The sequence below is a fragment of the Halichoerus grypus genome, chromosome 4 (genome assembly GCF_964656455.1).
Source record: "Halichoerus grypus chromosome 4, mHalGry1.hap1.1, whole genome shotgun sequence".
Lineage (NCBI taxonomy): Eukaryota > Metazoa > Chordata > Mammalia > Carnivora > Phocidae > Halichoerus > Halichoerus grypus.
Genome location: NC_135715.1, coordinates 73,823,890 through 73,847,044, shown reverse-complemented (window position 1 = coordinate 73,847,044; position 23,155 = coordinate 73,823,890). Strand labels below are relative to the sequence as shown.

The 23,155-nt window shown below is 40.6% G+C and overlaps 1 protein-coding gene across 4 annotated transcripts in view; it reads left to right on the top strand.

Moving 5' to 3' along the window:
* The window catches only part of WASF3 (WASP family member 3), a 128,912-nt gene that overhangs the window by 171 nt on the left and 105,586 nt on the right, over positions 1–23,155 (top strand). The gene's annotated exons all lie outside the window — the stretch shown is intronic.

Below are 23,155 nucleotides of genomic sequence, written 5' to 3'. Positions count from 1 at the left end.
CGGACTCTTCGGTCCTGGCCCCTTCACTGCTTGGCTCCGGGCCGAGAGGCTGCCCCGGGGGAGGGGCGGGCGCGGGCCGGGCCCCCGCAGCCCCGTAGCCAAGTGAAGTTGCTGCATCGCGCCGGGCGCGCTCGGGCGGGCAGCGGGGCCCACTGCGGGCCGCGGCGCCGCCCCGCGCCTTGCCCTGCAGCCCAGCCGCATCCTCCGCGCCGCCTCCCGGGCCGGCTGGGGCTTCCCGCCGTCGCGGCGCGGCCCCGCGGCCGCTCTCGCCCGCGCCGTCCTCCGGCCCTCGGCCCCGGTGCTGCCCGGCGCGCGCTCCCCGGGCTGCGGGGCAGGCGCCCGCCATCCCGGCCGCAGGTAGCGCCCGGGCCTCCACTCGCGTCCCACGGACGGTGCCCAGGGCTGCTCCGCGTCCGGGACTTTCACATCCCTCGGTTCCGCGCGCCCTGTCCGCATGTGGCCCAGTCCCCGCATGCCCGCCGCCCCGGGTCGGGCCCTCTCCACGGCTTCGCCCTCCCCACGCCTCTGCGCCGGGTGCCCCCCTCCCCCGGGGCTGCGGGCCCGCGGGGCTCCCAGCCTCCGCAGCCAGGCTCGGCTCCCCGAGCTCAGGACAGGGGGTCGTGCAGCCGGCGAGGGGCGCGCTGCAGGGCGAGGGGAGAAGGCTGCGCGCCGGGGAGCCGCTTCACCCGCATGGATCATCCCCCGGGAGACTTTCCCTGCGCGGCGGGCGGGGGCCGCGGCGCCTGGCCTCTAGCCCTCCTCCGCGCGGGAGCTCCAGCGAGTGGAAAACCTTCCCCTCTCCGTCTGTGGTACTTACAGGCAATGGCGATTTCTTCTTGGTTTAGCCTCTCTGCAAGGGATAGTTCCGTGGCGGAGAGTAGAGTTCTTAATTATTAAGAAGCTGAGCGATGGGCTTATACGAATGAATGGGAGCATCTCATTTTCTTAGCCGCTATTGGGCGTATTAGGAATTCTTTCTCATTTGGGGATCAGTTTTAAATTCGCACTTTACCAGCAATAATTTTTGAGTTTTTAAAACACCGAAAATTGAAAGGTCCGTTTTTGCTTTGTGACTGTCCAAATCAAACGCATGCTGGGGCATAAAATTTTTAAGATTCAGAGTCCACGTCTTATGAGGGGAGGGGCTAAGCATTTGAAATACTTTTCATTTTAAAAATTAGGTTTGTCTAAAACTTAAAATGTCTCCGTCTCTATCAAAACTTAAGTTCAAAGTGTTGTAATTGACTTATTTTTCTTTTGCCTCTAGGGCAAATTCTGTTGAACCTCGGTTGCTTCTTTTTTGTATATGCTTTACTCAACTTTCCTTTTCTAGCAGTGAAACAATGCAGTGATTCTTGAAAGCTAGTTCTTTTATCTACTTGAGAGGTTAAACAAAGGAAAGGGGGGTTTGACCTTTCCCATAGGCAGTTCTTACTGTGTCTGGTCTCCTTTCTAATAGCGTCTGCATAGTGCTCATTTTTCTTCATTTTTGAAGATCTTAATTTGTATTCACTAAAGTTGTGTCCTTTTGGATGTTTAAAGCTCACTAGGTTGGGAGGTTTGACTTTATATATTTACAGTCTGACCTGTATTCCCTGTTGTCTTCAAACAGTGAAAAGAAGCTTGTTCTGGAACTATCTACATATAAAAATTGTTCTTGCTTCTTCCAGTTGCTGACATGAAGTTGCTTTATGGCATTGTTTTATCTGTTTCCTTAAAATTTATGACCTAATAGTCAATGATGTGCTACCTATTTTTAAAAATTCTGAAAATAAAGGTGGAACGCACTTTGCTAAGTGGTCATGCCAACGCTGTAGTCTCTTGTCTATTCTCAGCGTGTCTTTGTAGATCTACTTTACACTTCCCAGAGTAACCTGCATGTGGCAAGTCACCTTTTGGTTTTTGGAATGTTTCCATTAAAACGGTTGCTTATTATAAGTATTAAAAGAATTGTATGTACTAGCCGGCCAGTACAAGTTGTCTCCTTTTAGAGTTCCCAGCACTTTCTCTGAAGAATAATCACAGATTATATTTTCCACTTATATGCTATTGTCATTTCTTATATTTTCTTGGACTGCCTCCACACTACTGTACAGACTTAGATGCTCACCTTCTCAGTCCTTTTTTCTTAGAAGCCGGTTTTCCTCTTTAAGATCAAGTTTTCTTGGGACCTGCACTTGGGCATTTGGAGCCAAATGCTGCTTGCGGTCCCTGTGTTCTTCAGGGCTGGTTCTTTACACAGGATACATTTATGCTGGTACTGCAGGAATACTGTCTACCAGTCATACCTAAATAAGGCATATTGTAAAATAAATGGAGTATCACTATGGAGATACATGGAGTAACAAGTCTCAGTTCTTTTTTTCTCCTCTTATTGGTGCCCTGTCCTGTTTCTTTCTCCAGAGGTAACCACACCTAATACGGTGGGGTGTGGCCTTCCAGAATTTTTTCTTCAGAAGCAGTTTAGTGGATGCTTGCTAAGTACCTGTACTATTTTGATACTGGGATTGCAGAAATAAGAGATAAAAGCTCTCGAGATGTTGATAGTCTGCCGAGACAGACAATTTCAGCACAGTGCAATCAGTGCTGTGATGGAGTTAGTAAGCAGAGAAGGATGTGAAGCATCACATGAATGACCTAGTCCGTTCATTCGCTTGCTTTATTCATTCACTGTACTTCAGAGTTTATCGTATGTGCTGGGGATACAAAGATAAACAAGGCAGATGCCTCTTTCAGTGCTTGTTCAGCTGGGTTCTCAGACAGTTTTAACCATCGGTTTACAGTGCAGTGTACCGGTATGTGCTCTGAAAGGGGTCAGCTAGAGGAGCTCACAGGAACACTGCAAACCCAAGCTTAGGGACTATTCAGAGAGATGAGAAAAGCCTCCCAGAGAAATACGAGAGAAGGAATTGGTCAGAGTCGGGGTCGAGGAGAGGCTCGATAAAGGCTGTCAGAGAGATGGTGCATTGGAACAACTGAAAACGTATGGTGGCGCGGCCACATGCAGAAGGGCGGGGAAGCAGGAAGAAACGAGACAGGAGAAGTGACTAGGGGCCGAGCCATCGAGGGTCTTGTGATTCTTGTTGTAAGGAGTTTGGACTCCCCTATGGGCAAAAGGAAACCGTTGCAGAATTCTGAAGCAAAAGGGCGTGATCAGATTTGCTCTTTGGAGAATGGATGGAAGGGAGCAAGGGTGGAAGGTGAGAAAGTCGAAGAGGTGGGTTTGCTGGGACTTGGTTGTTGGCTGGGGGTTGTATGTGCGTTGGGGGAGTTAGGAGAGGGAGGAGTTCAGGGCCGTGCCGAGTCCTAGCTGGCCAGTTGGGTGGATGATGGTGCCTTTCTTAGGGAGCTGCAGCCATTTGGAGAATAAAAAGGCAGGTGCGGTTGGCCTTGTTAAGTTTCCGGTGGCTGTGGGACACAGTGTTTAGTTGACTACACTAGGGATCTGGCTGTCGGGGGATGTCTGGACTGGAGACAGCCATCCAAGGGTCCTTAGCACCGTAGTTCCCAAATTGTGTGCTGACGTGATGTAGTGAACTCACAGGGAGACTGCAGGATATTGAATTGGAGAAGGAAGCTCAGCAGTACATAACATCTGTCCAACCCTGTGGGAAATACTAGCTTCAAGTAGTCAGCAGTTTCTACTGTCCGTGTGCTGCCTTCCTTTTAATGATATGTTTGTAGGGCGAGGTGTTCAGTGGTTGCGTTCCATGTGAAAATCAGTGTGGAACAGGAAATGAATGAGGTGATATCCAGTCCAACTCCAACGTTTGAGAAATTGTACTTGTGCTTTATTTAATAATGACATAAAGATACTCATTTTCTCTCAGTTGAAGTGTGCTTTTAAAAAATGGGTAATAAGTTGTTAGGGCAAAAAATACTTAAGGTATTTGAACTTATCCAGTGATTCAGTTACTCAGGCATTTCTTTTGGCCTGAGACACTAAGGGTGCAGTGAACAGAGAAGTTCTGGAACCTCTGCCTTTGCCTGTATTTGTTAATGGAGGCTGTTGGAGTGGACGAAGTTATTCAAGAAGCATGTACAGAGTGAGAAAAGGAGTGGTGTGGAATGTGATCTGAGGAGATTCTGTGTTCAAAAGATTAGCAGGAGAGAATAGGCTCCCACACTGAGACTGAGGAGGACAGTTGTGTGTGTGTGTGGGGGGGGCATGAATGGTGTCTTAGAAGCCATGGTCCAAGAGAACATCAACAAAGAGGGATGCTAACAGCCAGGAAGTTACTAGTAATATAGGTGGTGGCAGTGGAGATGCAGTGATGGGGACATGAGCGGGATGGCCAGAGGGTTTACTAGTGGGAGTCAGGAAGCGGTGCCAGTGTGTGTAGACAACTCTTAAGAAGGGTGGTGGTGGTGAAGGGTGGCTCCAGGAGGCTGGGTAAAGGGGTGGGGGGGGGTACTTCTTTTTTTTTTTTTTTGAATGGAAGTATTTGAGCATGTTAAGGAACCAAGAGGGAGGGGTGCTAGCTAGCCAGAGATCCAGATAGTGGTTCCAAATTTTCCCATTGGATTTAGCCCTAGGATCTAATTACTGGTTTTCATAACAGGAGGCTTACTTCTATGGACTAAGGAGTGAATGGCACTCAGGCGGGGAAGCCAATCAGGGTGTGCAGTGCTTTCTAAAACTTGGTATGAGGAGGAAAGAAGGGCATTCACTAGAGAGGGACATCTGGTACAGGGTGAATTTTTTTTTTTTTAACAGTGACTTTATTTTATTAACTTTTTTTTTAAAAGAATGCTTTTTTTTTCTTCTTCTTAAGACGTGCTTTTCTTAGGACTCATGGGTCCTTCTCAGGGTGGGGTGCTCTGGGCAAGGCCGTGCCTTTTGCCAGGTCCTGGTGTCCCCTGAAAGTCGTATTGTCTGTGACTGTGCTGTCCTGTTTTCCTTTCTGAGTGGCCGCTTTCTACTGTCAGTGTTCTGCTGCTTACCTCAAAGTCAGTTTTGTTTGTTTTGCGCAAAAGCTTATCCCATCTTAGCAGATGTCCTTAGATTAGGATAATTTTTCCATACTCAGATTTCGCCCTTAATCTTTGGAGCCACCCTGCTTTGTTTCTTCTCCCTGAATCTGTGCCTCGCCTCTTCTCTTCTCTTCTTTTCTCTTCTCTTCAAGGTTAGCTCCTTTCGTCTGTTGACTTTTTTTTTTTTTTTAAACTTAAACATCTTGAATATCCCAGAGTAATTTCTCCTCTTTCAGGTCTACTAGGAGCTTCTGGACCTCAGCTCTGAGCTCAGTATATGGGATCATTTCTCAGAGACTTTCTACTTATAGAATTTTCCCTTGGGCCTGTTCTTAAGGTGCCCTCCGACCTCTCGGAGCAATGGTCTTGAAATTGATCTAAAGATGTCTTCTGCTGTATTGTATATTCTTGCACTTTTTCAGAGTTTTATTTATTTTAATATTTTTCTTTTAGTTTTTGCCTTATGGTTCTTTGCAGTCGGTCCACACATGTTTGAATGCCTACTACGGATCATTCTAGTTACTGGTGATAACAGCGTTGATAGGACCAAGCTCCTGTTCTCAAAACTTAGAGAGGGAAAGCAGAGGTAAATTGTCTTGCTAACTAGAAACTCCCTGTGGGCAGGCACCAGACAGCATGGTGCCTTGTGTACAGCCAGCACTTAGTAGATGTGTTCCAGCTTTGTTAAGTAACCTCTTAAACATTGTGGTCATGTGCACACTGTTGTTTGGGTCATAACCGTAGTTGGCCAGTGATAACACTCAGTGCCTCCTTCGCTCCAACTGGCCATTTTCCCATAGCCTTTGTGATCTCTGGTCCTTGAGTACTTCCTTTTATTAGTGATTGAAAGCCGTATTGGATTTTTAAAGTTGTGCTCCAGTGCATGCTGAAGATTTTATTACCATGCTGCTGCGGTTCCATTTTAGCTCATCTGGCTCCTCTCATTGAGTGCTGTTATCCATTTCGTGCACACGAGCAGTTCAGTGAAATTATATTGCAATATAAAAGTATGGATGTGATTGACTGAACTAAGAATCCATGTGGCCATATTTTATCAGCTAAATGGAAGAAATGGTGTATTCTTTGCACATAGTAGATACTCAACAAATATTTTTTCATTGCCTGAACGTGTCCTGTGTTTTGATTCGGGATCATAGAATAAGCAGAACACTGTCACTACTATGTAATTTTAAAAACCAGGGCTGAGTCATTTTGCCCTACTAATGTCACACTTTTGTTTTCAGCCCCTCAAAATAGGTACATGACACCCCCCCTCCCCATTTTGTAATGGAGTCCTGTGTTAGAATTATTACTAGGCACAGTTCAGCTCTGAATTGACTTTGTAACTCTTGGCGGGGCCATATTCTATGCTGTTTAGAATGAACATTTATGGAGAGGTTCATGGATTTAAATTGCTCCCTGTGGTACATGGAAGGAACAGTGTCCAAACACTTAGGGGGTGAAGTCTCTAGTCCAGGAGAGGGATGACATTAACCTGAAGAGTGGCAAGAAAGAGAGGGAGCAGCTTATGTTATATCTGTATCATTCTGACATTCCGAGAGAGGCTTTTCACAGCTTACAATGAGGAGGAACAAACAGAAGTGCCTTCCCTTTCTTCAAAAGTAAGGTATTAATTTTGGGGGGAAAGATGGTAGTTTTTCAGTATAGGATATATGCCCATTTTCAATAGAAAGAGAAAAACAGATTTTGTTTATAAGCAAACCTATAGAATTTAAAACCTATCTTGGTTCTTGGTTTTCCATAGTACTTATGTCCTGCTCTGTACATCTTTTAGAGTTAATTATCCTGGTTTTCGATTTAAAAACCAGAAATGCCCAGAAACCCGTAAATTCCCCAATCACCTGTCTTCAGATTTTAATTACACACTGCAAACAACATTGTTTCCAAAGGCTTTACTAAAATGTGAATTGTCCTTTGAGATATCTCAGGGAGGAAGATTATTAAAACATTACTCCCCCCCCCCCTTTTTTTTTTAAAGTAGGCTCTGTGCCCAGCATGGAGCCCAGCGCAGGGGCTTGAACTCACAGCCCTGAGATCAAGATCTGAGCTGAGATCAAGAGAAGGACATTTAACTGACTGAACCACCCAGGCTCCCCAAAATATTACTCCTTTTTAAAAGCTGGCATTATAATATTGAATGATTGCAAGGCTTGTCAATGATAATGAAATTCATACCTGAGTTATAGTTAAAATTTTCATAGCTCGTACACTGTTTGTCTTTTACATTACATAGACTAAAAAGTTCTTCCATTTCTGACATGTCTAGTTTTTTCCATACTATTCAAAAATGCAGAAAAAACAAAGCCTCATAGCATCACTTGATAGAATTATATAGGGATTAGGTATTTACAGGGGTTAGAACAATTTTTCTTTTAAGTTACATTTATGGTTACTTATTCTTCCTAGATAGGAGTTTAGAAATGTGTGGTTTCATTTCTTAGGCTATTTGGTTTCTAATGATTGTCAGATTCCATTTGAGACAAAATATATTGCCCTGCATTTTAGTATTTACCCAGTATTCTTTCTTTCTGGACCCTGATACAGTTTATTCAACTGTGTAAGTGAAAGTTACAAATAGGGTTTTGTTTGAATGTTTATATTTATCCAAATATATGTTTATCCAAATATGTTTATTGAGATTTTTGTTGTTTGAGATGCTTACTGTTTTACTGAACACAAACAGTGGAGGCTTGTCCCTTGTCCCCCATTACATAAAGATTTGAATTAGCTAACAAGAAATACGCATAATAATGAAGCTGAATATAAGTAATGAGAATTAAAGCCTTATGAAGATCATGAATGAAAACAGTAAAACCTATTCTTTGAACAAGGTTCCAGCCTCCCAGGTCAGTGTTTTAGTTATAGAGAGCTAAGTGCTTTACTCATGCAAGGTTTCAGTGACTCAGCACACAAAAACATCTGTTGCTCATCCATGTGAAGCTTAGTGTTGGGGTCCTCATGGGGTGGTCTTCCACAGGGCCATTGTGGTAGTCAAGCTTTTTCCACTTGTGACTCAGCCTCCAGTAGAAAGTGGGAACTTCCTCCTGCTGAGTTCAGCAGGTGGGTAGGGAGAGAGCCAAGTCCTGTGGGAGGTTTTATTGGCCAGCACACATCACTTCTCATCCCACTGGCTGTACTCAAACGTAGGCTGGCTCTGAACCCCTGAGAAGAGAAGACGTAGATACTGGTGATGTAACCAGTCTGCAGACTAGAACTTGGTTGAGTGCCCTGATGGCCCATCCTGATGGCCAAAAAAAGGGGAAACATCCTCAGCTCTATGCTGTAGTTTCGTCATCATAGAAAACATACCAGTTTCCTTTCCTTAATATGTTCCCTGAACTCACATCTGGGGTTTTGTATTGGTTACACTGAAAGCTGTAGTGAGTGATGTGCAGCACAGAGAACGTGGTTTTTATTTTTTGTTTTTTGTTTTAAGTAGGCTCCATGCCTAGCACGGGGCCCATCGCAGGGCTTGAACTCACGACCCTGAGATCAAGACCTGAGCTGAGATCAAGAGTTGGACACCTGGTGCGCCTGGGTGGCTCATTTGGTTAAGCAACTGCTTTGGGCTCGGGTCATGATCCCAAGGTCCTAGGATCGAGTCCCATGTCGTGCTCCTTGCTCAACGGCGGGCGAGTCTGCCTCTCCTCCCCCTGCTCGTGCTCTTTCCCTCTCTCTCATTCACTCTCCCTTTCAAATAAATAAATAAAATCTTAAAAAAAAAAAAAAAAGAGTTGGACACTTAACTGACTGAGCCACCCAGGCACCCCTAGAACATGGTTTTTATGAGGCTGATTCTTTTCTGATTTAAAATGAAGTTAAAACACAACTTAATTAAAACATTTCTGCAGATGGTCAAACTAACATGGTTTATGTACTTTCTAGTGGTAAGAATGAACACATTGCATATCTGTCAAAGTAGCTATTCAGGAATATTATTAGCTTTAAATAGATTTTTTGATAAAAGGTTTATAGAAGTTGGTTTGGAGTTATCTTTTCTGATGAGGTTGGAATGCTGGTATTTTATGTTGTCAATTAAAGGTAGCCTTAGAGACCAAGAATGGAGAAATGATTGATTAATTCAAAGTCAATGTACTGCATGCGAAGTTTGTTCTAGAGCAGGGGTTGGTAAACAGTAGCCTTTGGGTCAAACCTGGCCTTTTGCCTGATTTTGTAAAGAAAACTTTATTGGAGCACAGGCTTGGCAACTCGTTTATGTATTGTCTGTGGCTGCTTTCTTGCTGAGTAGTTGCGACAGGGACTGTCTAAACTGCAAAGTACAAAATATTCACCATCTCTTTAGAGCAAAAAATCCCAACCCCTGTTCTAGAGGGTGAGGTTCTGCCCTTTCTTACAGAGATCACATTCTAGTGTGGGGGAAAAAGGCTAATAAGTAAACAACATAAATATATGTAGTGATACAGGCTGTAGAGAAAATAAAGAAGCAAGAGGAGATGGTATCAGGGACTGCCATTTGTCATAGTGTGGTCAGGGAAGGTATCAGGTGACAGTTGACAGAGGTGTGATGAGGTGGAGTGTGCCTGCCTGCTAGGCATTGTTAGATGCTGAGGATATCAAGATGAATCAAATGGTTCCTTTCCTTGAGAGGCTGATAGTGTAACAGCTGAGAAAAACATGTAAAAAGATCACCGTGGTGTACCGCTATAGATGGGAAAGCAAAAGGTGCCCCAGAATTTCATAGGAGGGCTGCTTGATCCAAGTGGGAGATGACACCCCGACCTCCCAAGAAAATAGGAGGACACTGATGAAGACTGATTGGAATAGGTGCCCATTCTGTACCCTAGCTCTGAGATTCTTGGAAGGACTGCACAGACAGATCGCCAGAATTCTGCCATCAAGCAGAGGTGGCAGTGGGTTTCCGATTGGAACAATTGCTGTCTGGAGCACTGTGGGAGAGTGATCTAAGATTGCCTTGGGCCTCAATGGGATACAATGCAGTGGGTGCTGAAGGGGCAGGGGTGATCTTTGCCATCTGTGTCAGAGAGCAGGACCAAAATTGGTCCAGAAAAATTGTAGAAAAGTCATAGTAATTTATCTATGGAATGTATTGTGGAGCATTGCTAACCCTTCCCAGGAGCCCAGCAGCATGCATTAGTTGCAAAATATACCTCTGAGTAATTAAACAAATTGATCTGCTGTCTGGAGTTATTAGATCTGACCCAGTGAAACCTTGGAGGATGTCTATAACGATGATTTTTATTTTTGAGATAGGCGGTATGAACCCATTTTGAATAATAGCCATTTTTACTGGTGCCGAGAAGGTTATTCACCTTTCTATTCTCTTTTGTAGAGTGTCTAGATCATCTGAAGAGAATTTTAGTGATTATAATACAGGCTTTAACAGAAATAGGGAGATGAAAGAGACACATTCACAGTCATAGAGGGAGTTATTTCTTTTTACACTACCCTTGTATCAGAGTGAACAAACTTAATAAGGATGTAGAAGGTTTGAAAAGCACATTTAATAAACTTGCCTTGCATGGCTAGATATTGCCCCTAACAACTGCAGAATACACACTATTTACCAGTGTGTGTGGACATTCACCCAGGCTGTCAGCTTGTGGGACAAAAGCAAGTTTCAGGATATTTCAAAGGATTGGAGTCAAACAGAAAGTATTCTCTAAGTTAAACTAAAATCAACAACAAAAAGTAAAATTGTTTCTAAATAATCCATGAATCATAGAAGATATATTAATTACAATGGGAATTTTAAAATATTGACAGAATAGAATTATCAGAATTAATATAAAAATACTGCATATCAAAATTTGTGGGGTGCAGCTAAAGTTGTACTTAGAGGGAAGTTTATAGCTGTAAATGTGTATTAGGAAAGAGGAAAGACTGAAAAAAAGTCAGTGATCCGTGTATGCATCTCAAGAATTTAAGAAAAGAACAGCAGACTAAACCCAGAGGAAGTACAGTTGACCCTTAACATGGGGGTAAGGGGTGCTGACCCCTGGGTGGTTGAAAAATCACATAGAACTTTTGGGCATGGATTTTAAATCAAGGTCAGAAAACCTTTCCTTACACCAATGATTTCTTTAAGAACTTGGGTAGCTTTCATTTTTTACATTTAGATTTCTGCTGTAGTTGGAGTTTATTCTGGTATGTGATATTAGGAATGGCTTTAATTTTATCTTCTTCCAAATGGCTGTGCAGTTGTCCCATCATTTATGAAATCCATCTTTGCTCAAGTCATTTGAGGTGCCACCATTGTTATATATTAGATTTCTATATGTAGGTTGGGTCTATTTTTGGGTTTTCTGTAACATTTCTTTGGTCTGTCTGCCTATTCAGGTGCTACCACCACAGTTTTAATCATGGAGCTTTGTTCTTATATTTGGTGGGGCTAGTTCTCCTTCGATAGCTCCTCCTATTTGGTGTTAACTGAGTGTCAACTTGTGTAGCTCCATAAAGAAGCTTCTGAGTAATTTTTGTTGGAATTGCATTATATTTATAAATTAATTTAGGGAGAACTGACAACCTGATAAAGTTGTGATGTCTCAACCAAGAATGGTGAATCCTGAAGTCTCACTTTGTGTGCCTTTTAGGAATGTGTGAATCTGTAGATTTCTTCATATACATTTTGAACATTTCTTGTTAAGTTTGTGTTTTTTTCTGTTGCTGTTTTAAATGGGGTTTTCTCTTCCATTACACATTCTAACCAGTTATTATTTGTGTATATGAAGGCTATTGTTTTTTTTGGTTTGTTAATTTTATATTCTCCTGCCTTGCTGAATTCTCTTTCTTGAGTTATTTTCACCATTAATTTTTTTGGTTTTCCAGGTTTACTGTCATGTCATCAGCTAGTAGAGAATTTTATTTCTCCTTTTCCATTGTTTGTGTCTTTTGTTTCCTCTTGTCTGACTGTATTGGTGAATGCCTCCAGAACAGTGTTAAATTGTAGAAGAGGTAGTGGTCATCCTTGCTTGGTTGTCGGCCTTAGTGGACTGCCTCTGGTTTTGACCCAGTAGGATGTTGGTCATCCTGCTCTCTTGTACTCATTCTCTCGCTCTCTCTCTCAGTAAAGTCATGTTAAGGAGTATTCCTCCATTCCTATTTATTCAAGAGACATTTTTTCAAAATTAGGAATGGGTGTTGAATTTTGTCAAGAGCTTCTTCAGCCTTTTTGGAGGTAATTATGTATTTTCATCTCCCTATACCAAAATTCTGGACCAACTGAATACTCAGCATTCTTCCCTTCCCCCACCTCCTGGCAGCCGCCATTCTCCTTTCTATCTATGAATTTGACTACTCTCTGTACTTTTTTAAAAAAGATTTTATTTTTTTATTTGAGAGAGAGAGCGCACGCGCACACACACACACAAGTGGGGGAGGGGCAGAGGCAGAGGGAGAAGCAGACTCCCCGCTGAGCAGGGAGCCGGAAGTGGGGCTCAATCCCAGGACCCTGGGATCATGACCTGAGCCAAAAGCAGATGCTTAACCAACTGAGCCACCTAGGTGCCCCACGATCATTTACTTTTAGTCCTTACTTATTTTTCTTCCCTTGACCTGTTTTGTGTACTGAGTGGTGTCTGTCTCTTATTTATAGAGAGTTTCTGTTTCTTTCTTCTTGGATTGGTTATAGTTTCTGTTATTTCTTTTACAGATGTTAATAGCATTTTTTTCATTGTGAAATAATAGCTTTTAGCATTTATCCATTTGAATTTTTTTTTTTTTTTAAAGATTTTATTTATTTATTTGACAGAGAGAGAGATAGCGAGAGCAGGAACACAAGCAGGGGGAGCGGGAGAGGGAGAAGCAGGCTTCTTGCCGAGCAGGGAGCCCGATGTGGGACTCGATCCCAGAACCCTGGGATCATGACCTGAGCCGAAGGCAGACGCTTAACGACTGAGCCACCCAGGCGCCCTCCATTTGAATACTTTTTGTCTTAAATTTTATTTTGTCTGGTATGATTGCAACCTAATTGCTTCCATTTGCCTGCTAAGTTTTTGTGCGTCCCTTTATTTTTAGCCTTTTTGAATCATTGCATTTTAAATGTCTTCTCATATGTACAGCATAGAGTTGGCCTTTGCTCTCTAAGCAAGTTTGAAGATTTTTTAAGTAGGCAAGTTAAGCTCATTCACATTTATTGTTATACCTGATATATTTGTTTTTAATTCTGTTATTATCTATGATATAATTATGGTCTGTATCATACTGTGTTCACTCATTATTAGGTGTATTTTCCTTGAGTTTAATAAAAAAAGCTTTTCATATCTAGAAAGGATTAAGTTTTGTTCTAGTGGTTATTTCTCAGATATATACATTTGTAGTACCTTTAATCCCCTTCCTACTTTTTAATCTGTCCTTTTACTATCTTCTATGTCACCTTTAAATGGCATCTTTTGATTCTCACCTGTTACCTATATAATAGTGATTTTTTCTTTTTTTTTTTCTCTTTTATCTTCCTATTATTTCAGTTGCAATTTTCTGCTTTGTCATAACATAGGTTTATATACCATTCTTCTGCCCATGACCCCAGTCTTGTTTTTAGTTTTAGTTCTGCAGTTGAATACGTAAACTGTTCACTTCTTCATCAGTCCTTTTGTGTAAATTTCTTCAGTCATTTTGTTACCCGTGGGAGAGTCTGCTTTGTGAGATTTACCATGAGGATCTGCACTCATACTTGAATAAAGACAGTCAGAAGGAAAGTAGCAAGCACAAAGCAGTTTATTAAGGATAGCATACTCTCAAGATGGGAGAGTGGGCAGGCTCAGAAGTGGCAACTGCAGTGGGGTTGGTGTTTTTTTCATGTTTGCATAGGTTACGGGTCATAGTGAGGATGGTTGTTTCCAATCATCTAAGGGGTTGTTTCCAATCATCTAAGGGGTTGTTCCAATCATCTGAGGTTGTTTCCAATCATCTAAGGGACTCCTCCGACTGGCTAGGAGGGGGAGTTTTTGGCCCTACAGGGTTCTTGCTAGAACTGTCATGGCCATCTTCCCCCCTGGGGAGTTGAAACCACAATGTAAATACATTATAATGAAGCTCTAGGTTTACCCTCATGCAGAGGTGGAAGAGGAGAGCACATATTCTGCACCTGCAGCTCATGGTCCATCAGCCCTGGGTGTTGGAACCCATAAGGCCAGGGTCTTGAAAGCCACAAAGTCAAGATGTTGTGTGTTCAAGCTTCTAATGTGTCACTTGTTTATCACCACCTTTGCCTCCAGCCCCTGTCTAACTTAACTGTCTTGTTTATTAGATGGAGTTCAAGCCATAATGCATCCATTGAATGTAACAGATTGACTTCTTTCCTGTGCATCTAGAAGTGCATTAGTTGTGTAACTTTGCAAGAACTGAGAAAATAGTCTCTCAAGTCCTTCTGGAGTGTCTGTGATTCAGATGATGATCCTGAGTTGAGAAGGGTGATCAGGATGGGTGCATGTCTAAGTATTTTGTGAGTTCTTGCTTGTTCGAGTATTTTTCTTTTTTTTTTTTTTAAAGATTTTTTATTTATTTATCTGAGAGAGAGAATGGGAGACAGAGAGCATGAGAGAGGGAGGATCAGAGGGAGAAGCAGACTCCCCGCTGAGCAGGGAGTCTGATGCGGGACTCGATCGCGGGACTCCAGGATCATGACCTGAGCCGAAGGCAGTCGCTTAACCAACTGAGCCACCCAGGCGCCCCGTGTTCGAGTATTTTTCAAGGCCTTGATAGTTAAAGGACAGCTTGGCTGGATATAAAAACCTTGTTTTTGCTCTTTTCCCTTAAGTTTCTTAAAAATGATTTGCTCCTTTTGTGTACATCTGACTTTCTGATATTGTAAGTTATCTTTTTTGTATCTTTTGTATCTTAAAGTCTTCTAGTTTATTAGGGTACATTTTAGAGTTTCTTGTTCTTGGTCAGTTTTCCCCAGTTGGCTCTTTCAGTGTGTAGCTTCAAGTCTTTTTTTATTTCCAGAAAATTGTCTTGGATTATTGTTTTAAATATTCTCTTTCAGTATGTTAAGTATCTTTTCCCAGAGTCTGGAGTCTATGTACCTTGGAATATGTGTATCTTCAGTTACATGATGTTTGACTTTCTTTGCCTGTTTTTTGTTTCATTCACTTCCTTTCTGCATACTCATTTCTTTATCTTTTTCTTTTGGTGGGTTTCTCGTTTTTTCTCAATGCCTTTCATTAAATTTTCATTTGAATTTATTCTCCTTTTGGCACCTTTTAATTCAATCTCTTGTAATATGACTTTTAAAAATTTCTTTTCTAAGTAAGTTCAGTTTGCTTTTGTTTCACTTCTTTTTCACACCATTTCTGTTCTCAGTTTCTATATTAGATTCGTATGTGCTTGTTGGAGGATATTCAGTTCAGTTTTGAGTGTTGTGTTACAGATTTCTTTGATTTCATGGCTGTTTTGGTGGGGGGAGAAGTTCTATTAGTGAAATGCTTTGATTTACATTTTGTTTTCCTATAGCAGTTTTGTGTAGGTATGGGCTTTATTTTTTTGAATCCCTGTTTATTTTGTGAGTAGGTTTTTTGGCTGGAGAGCATTCTTTCCAGTTGTTTATTCCCCGAAGTTCCTTTTGAATGATGTTGGTTTTGATGGGTGGATGACTTGTCTTACTTTTCTTTCATTTCTGCAGTTCCTTAATTTTTCTTTTATTTCTTTCTTTCCCTTTTCTGCCATGTCTCCAATAAGTGCCACTCTCTCTAGATAATGACCCTCCCTCACAAGCATTGCTTCTCCAAGGCTGCAACTTCTGGTTCTGATCACTTTCAAGCCTCTTTCTTGTAGCCAGCCAGTTCTGTGAACTAAGTCTTGATCTGTGTTCAGTGACTCAGCACTTTTTTTTTTTTTCAGAGGGTTGGGGGTCATTTAACATCTTCCACATGTCTCTACTCTATTTTACAGAACATTTAATTTCCCCAGCCCTCTTCTCTCCACCCATAGGCTTGCCACGCTGTATGGTGGAAGCTCTGTTGGAATGCAGTTTATTTCTCTACTTTGAGGTTATTTGAAGGCAATTATATTCTGCCTCCTATTAATGTGTGGAGGCATGGGTCATGTGTAGATTTTTTTGCTCTGCTTGGATGTTTTGGAGGGAGGATGTATAGGTGAGATTTGAAATCAGGTGGCCAAAGTCTTCTAAGCCTCGAAGTCTTGCTAGGAAAACATAATCTTAATATCAAATGTTGTCAAGGATATTACAAGAAAAAAACTTAACAGGGTAGTGTCATTCATGAACATACTTTCAAAAATTCTTAAAAATGACAATTAGATCTTTCAGTATTAAAGGGTATAATATGAGCATTTTGCATTTATTCTAGAATGCAAGGTGGGTTTAATATTCAAAATCAAATATATCTCACCATATTAATGAAGGAGAAGAACTATACCATCATCATTAGATGCAGAAAACACTCAAATTTAACATCTGTTTATGATGAAAAACTCTTAAGCAAACTAGGAAAGAATAATCTTAGGAAGAGTATCTGCAAGGACAGCAAATATATTAATGGTGTTAAATGATGAAATGCTTATCTTCTGAAATTGGGAATGAAATAAGGATGCTTGTTATTCATTCACCATTATGCTAGGTTCTAGGTTCTAGCCATTGCAGTAAGATAAGAGAAGTAAAGGTTTAAGAATTAGAAGAAAAGAAAACAATTCAATATATGTAAGTAGTACTATTGTGTATATAGAAACATCCGAAGTCATTGGACTTTAGAAGTGTGTTTAGCATGGTTGCTGAATTCTCTATAGCAATTGGAAAATGAAATTACAAAGATCCCAATATGTAGGAATAGAACTAGCAAGAAATTTATAATAACTTTGTGTAGGAAACTATAAAATATTTCGAGAATTTAAGGAAAAGGTAAATAAAGGGAGACTATATCATGTTCATGAAATGAAAGACTTAATATTATGGTGATGTCGGTTCTCTCTAAATCAGTACATAGACTCTGTCCAACCCTAGACCATAGCCTGAAAAATTTGGTGGGAGGCAGTGGAAATTGACTGTTTCTAAAATTTATATGGAAAAATACAGGGCCAAGAGTATCAAGACACTCTTGAAGAATGACAAATATCTGGCCTTATCCAATATGAAGAATTATTATAAAGCTACAGTATTTAAGCAGTGTGGTATTAACATGTATAAGTGTAGGCAAACATGATTAATGAAACTGAGTAGAAAGCCCTGAAGCAGGCTCACACACATATAGATGTTTGATTATGTTAAGTGCAAAACAGTCTGGAAAGGATGGTCTTTTTGATAATTGGTGTGCGATTGTTAAGATGGATATCCATAAATTACATGTGACCCCTACCTTACATCATACGCAAAAATCAATTCCAGATAGACTATAGGTCTAAAGGTGAAAGGTAAAAAATAATATAGAAAAGCCTCATGGCCTGAGAGTAGGAGAACCTTTCTTAAACAGGACACAGACTATAAGTGAATAGATGCTAAGTTGAACTAAGTTAATATTAAGCATTTTTGTTTATTAAAATATACCATTAAGATTATAAAAGTAACCCATAGGCTGGGAAAGAATGTTTGAATCACATGTGAACTGACATGTCTCCTACCTAGAAAATTTAAAGAACTGGCCGAAATCAATAAGAAAGCCAGATAATCTAATAGATAAATGGGTAAGAGACTTGAACTTGCACTTTTGAAGAAGATGTACAAATAGCCAATGAAGATACGAAAAGAAGCTTGAACTCAGTAATCAGGCAGTGCGGATTAAATAGTAATAAGATAGCACCGCAGTCTTCAGGTCGGCTAAAACCGAAAAGACCGGCGGCCTGTAGTGTGGAGAATGTGGAGCAGCTGAAACGCAATCCTCACAGGGAGTGTACATCGGGACAGACGTGGCGAAGAACTGGTGGGGCTTGTGCTGAAGTCGAAGATACCTTATGAACCAGAATTGGTCTTCTGCATGTACGCTCAACAGCTGCGCGTGCACCACTGTGCCAGGATGCGTGTGTGCTGGTGTGCACAGTAGCATTATTTGTAATAGCCCCAGTTAGATATAGCCCAAGTGTTCATCAGCAGTGGAATGATTATGGAAGTTGTGGTGCGTTCGTACCTTATTCAGTGGTAGAAATGAAATAATGGAAGCTGCATGCAACAGCAGTTATAATCTCACAGACTTCATGTTGAGTAGAAGATGCTAGACATAGCAGAATCCAGACCGTACAATTTTGCTTAAATAAAATTTTAAAGGGGCGTCAGGAACAAGGGAAGTGATTATTTTGGGGGGAGAAGAAGGGATTCATAACTGAGAAGGGGCATGAAGGGCACTTTCCGGGGTGCTGGCATTGCCCTATTTCATGACCCCGATGGTGGTTCCCTGGATTGGTCCGCTTTGCGATAATCCTTCAAGCTGGAATTTCTTTGAAAAGCTGGATTTATTTTATATATCCCATGTATACTAGTGTTTGGATATAGTTTCCCTTTTCAGCTAGCATCTAGTTTTTATCCAGTTCACTTTTAAGTGTTAATCTTTTCCGTGAAAATCAACGTGGTCTTTGAGCCCGCTCTTCCCCTCTCCCCCTGTCTAATTTTTCTAGTGGAAGTCCTGCCTTTCTGTAAAGTCTCTGACAGCGGCAGACCTCATTACTTCTCCTTTCTTTTATACTTTATACCCGCAGTTCTCTAAGTGTAGTACGGGGACTCCTGGGGGTTTCCAGGACCTTTTAAGGGGTCGTCGAGGTCATACTTGTTTTCATAATCATACTAAAACATTACCTGCCCTTTTTACTCTCATTATTTCAGAGCATACAATGGGTTTTTCAGAGGCTCCGTGACAGAGCCACACTTATCTGAAAAGACTATTAAACACTCCTCTTTCCAACTAGGTATCTGGGTAAGAATGAATTGTCTTCATACACAGCAGTCAAAACAATGTATCACAGTGGAATGAATTCAGAAAGCAGATATGAAAATCCAGCTTCCTCCTTTTAAGCCAGGCATTAAAGGAACTTGTAAAAAATATAATGGTGCCAGTAGTTTTTTGTCTTGAGAAAAAGGGTTATTTCTTTGAAGATATGTTTGTTAACACATAATGAATTTATTTTGTCCTTTTCAGTGATTTAATAAATATTTAAAACGTTTCTGTCTGAATTTCTAGTATTTGGTGAATATGGGATAAATAGAACTTACGAGCAATTGAGTTTGGGGTTTTAGATGGTAAGACGTCCTGAACAAAAACTAGAGAATTATTGCTTCATACAGCAGTGGTTCACCCAGGGAGTTTTAAAGATACTAATGCCTAAGTCCTTGTCCCAGAAATTGGGATTTCATTACGTCTGGGATGTTGCATAGGCTTTGAAATTTCTCAATGACCTCTAGATGATTCTGATGTGTACACAAGCTTGGGAATTTTACCAGTTTATAGTTTGGAATAGTTGTGTATCATATGCTTGTGTAACTTCTGTTCTTGAGATCTTGAAAAAAAAAAAAAAAGATGGTGGGCCACAAATATGTACAAAAGAATCATCTTGGGGATCTTAATTTCATCTTTGATTGTTGCTCTTGTGTAGAAAAAGTTTGTTTTTTTTTAAATAACTTTTTATTTTGAAACAGTTGTAGACTTGGGAACTTGTAGCACAGAAAGGTCCTGTGTGCTCTTCACCTAGATTTACCCCCATGGTGAGACATTTTGTGTAACTACAGTATACTATTAAAACCAGAAATTCTGTAGACCTTATTCAGATTTCACCACTTTTTACATGCACTCATTTGTGTGTTCTGTACAATCACATGTATAGATTCGTGTAACCACCACATCAAGGCACATGACTGTTTCCTCACTATAAAGGAGCTCCTTATGCTTCTCTCTCTCTCTCTCTTTTTTTGTTTTTTTTAGAGAGCATGTGCGTGTGCACAAGCCAGGCAGTGGGGGAGTGGGTGGCAAAGGAGAGAGAGAGAGAGGTAGTCTCAAGCAGGCTCCATGCCCAATGTGGAGTCAGACACAGGGCTGGATCTCATGACCCTGAGATCATGACCTGAGCTGAAATCAAGAGTTGCACACTTGACTGACTGAGCCACCCAGGCGTACCCCCTCATGCTTCCTCTTTGTGGTCATGGTGGTTGATTTTGGTATATTGATTTATATCATGTGACCTTGCTGAGCTTGTGTTTTAGTTCTAGTTTTATTGTGGATTCCTTAGGATTTTCTGCATATAGGATCATGACATGTTCTAGTGATGAAATTGATTAGCCAGACAGTTTTACTTCCTTTCTGATCTGGATGGTCTCCTTTCCTCTCTTTCTTTTTTGCTTTGTTGCTCTGGGTGGAACCTCCATTATAGTATTAAATAGAAGTGGTAAGAGTGGACATTCTTGCCTTGTTCCTGGTTTTAGGGGAAAGAAGCATTCAGTCCTTCACCATTAAGTATAATGATAGTTGTAGTTTTTTTGTTGATCACTTTTGTCAGGTTGAGGAAGTTTGTTGGGAGTTTTTAATCACAAATGAGTGTTGGATTTTATGAAATATTTTTTCTGCATCTATTGAGATGGTCATTTAGTTTTGTCCTTTATTAATATTTTATATTTTGCTAATTGATTTTTGGAGATTAAACCAACTTTGCATTCCCAGGATAAGTCCCATTTGCTCACGGTATATAATCCTTTTTATATGCTCCTAGATTTGGTGTGTTAATCTTTTGTTGAGGATTTTTGCATCTGTATTCATGAGTGAATCTGATCTGTAGGGTTTTTTTGTAATGTTTTTATCTTGGTCAGTCTGAAGGTTTGTCAGTTTTGTTGATCTGCTTCCCTCTAGGTAGGATTTAACCTCAAAATTGTTTAAAAAATGATAATTATCTGATGTCTGTGATGGTGTTGTAGATTATGGAATTTTAGGATGATTGTCTGGGACTGTCTTTTGAATGTGAAATGGATATTTAGTCCCTGTAAAAACAAGAGAGAAACTAGATTAAAATACAAAAGCAAATAAAATACCCAAGTTAGAGAAAGGGGAAGGATACTGATGATTCATTGTAAGTAAATTAATTATAATATTTTTTTTTGCTTACCTTTTATTGAGAAATTTCGGATGGCAGACAAATGAAATTCAAATATTTTAATGTTCCATGGATTATATAGGTGAGCAGTCTGGGTTTAGACAAATGTTGAAGTGTCAAGGGTAGGAAATAAGGTTGAAAACAGTATTTCTCCTTTACTGAGGAGACATCTATATTTTGTGTTGTTTTGCACCTACAACAAAATCTCACATACATTGTCTCCTTGCCTATTTTACCATTGTTTCTTTTTGTGTGTCTGTGAATTCCTGAAAAAAGAAAGAAAGAAAGAGAAAAACATGACTATCTTGCAACTCACCCCTTAGTGATTTATAGACCTGATATATACCCTTGCAATGACCCTTTTCTACCAGGAGGTGACATTCCTCATGGTTAGTGTGAACACCGATTATGCACGGTCATCAGAAATGAATGAACTGACAATGAAAAGGAATGAATGAGTCCAGAAAAAAATAAAACCAAATCATGGTGAAAAACAGATGGTTTCTAGATTGACTGCATCTCTGAAACCTTAGATGCTGAAAATTGTAGATGTCTACATTTCCAGTAATTTTCTTGCTGTGTATTTTTGGCTTTCTGGTATATAAGACTTTGTGTAAAAAAAAAAAAAAAAGAGCCTCTTAATCTTTTAGAAGAGTATTGGGATAGATTCATTAATATGAATGTGTCTAGAAGTGGGCTTTCTCAGAGGTGCTGTAGCATAACGTGGGTTAAAAATATGTTCAGTTTCCATTTCTGTCAGGAACATCTGAAAGAATCTCAGTGAATGGCATTATACACTCAATGGGCTTTGTATAAAACTGGCCAAGCATTAGATTTCATATTCTTTTGTAGGTCTAATTAGCATTCAAATATTATTTCTAAAGTGTCGGATTTCATATACTTTAGTGCCTCTTGACATTTTCCCCCCTAATTTTCTAGTGTTAGCCTCAAGTTATTTCTAGTAATTTTGGAATTTCTTTTCTTAAGGATTGAGTTTGTTTTTACAGGCGTTGATTGTTAATGAAATGAGGAACCCTTATCTGGGAGGAATGGAGTGTGATTTCTCTTCCTAAATTGAGTAGAATTTGATTTATCCTGGTCTTCTCACTGAAGTGCTAAAACAAATGATAAGATTTAGCAAATTAAATGTAAATTTAAGTTCCCAGAATTTTTGAAGTGATCCGGATATGGTCCGGATATGAGCTTAGCTAAAGCAAATTTTTGAAAAGTTGAATGAATAGAATTCTGCCTAGGGTGGCTTGAGTTGACCGAAGCATTTTGATCTGTTTCCTTTCCCTCGCCCCCAGATGCAGAAATGATAATTACTACATCTTAAGGTTTTATTTTAAAGCTTTCTTTCTGGTTATAGAGTACTGAAGTCAATTTAGCATAGTTCTGTAACTTTTTTGAGTCACTAGTATTTTCTTGCTGCTGTTTATGAGGTGCTTCAGTTAGCTTCGGTTTTCTTAATTTGCAGTTTTTCCTTTCTAGTGAGATTTCCTGTATGTATTTGTTTAATATATTATCCAGAGTTTTACTTTCACTGATAATTGTTCCTTTAGGAAGGAAAGTAAGGGGCAAACTTGATAAATTCATCTTATGGTAGAGGAAAGCAGTAGGAGATGGGTTAGCTCTGAATGTCAGAGAAGGACAGGGAATAGTGACGAGAGTCTTACCCAGTTTTGGACCATTTAGGATAGAGAAATCAGTTGGAACCCTTCCACTCTCATTCCCTTTGTAGCTGCTTGGCATTCTCATGAAAAGTTACTGTTAGCCTAAAAGAATGAAAACAGCCAATTGTTTTACCACCAAAATGGGTTTATTCGGGGATAGCAGAGAATTGCCATTTGGGACATGCAGCCTGTGGCAAGCAAATCCCACAAAGGAAGGAGAGAAATGTTAGTTTATGGAGGAGGAGGAGGAAGTTGGGAGGGCTTGTTTGGAACCGAAGTCCCTTGGAGAGAAGCAAGAGTTCAGGGTGATGATGGTTTCTCTTTGGCTGAGTTGCAGGGCTGGCTGATTCCTTGTAGGAGAGGCAATGTCCATCTTTTCTCTTGGGGCCTGTAATTGGCAGTTCTTCCTGTAATTGATGTTGAGTGGGCCAGGCTCCCCTTTCTGGCCTCCCTGCTCCATTTTAGTGAGGTTTCCCCTTACTCATTTTCACATT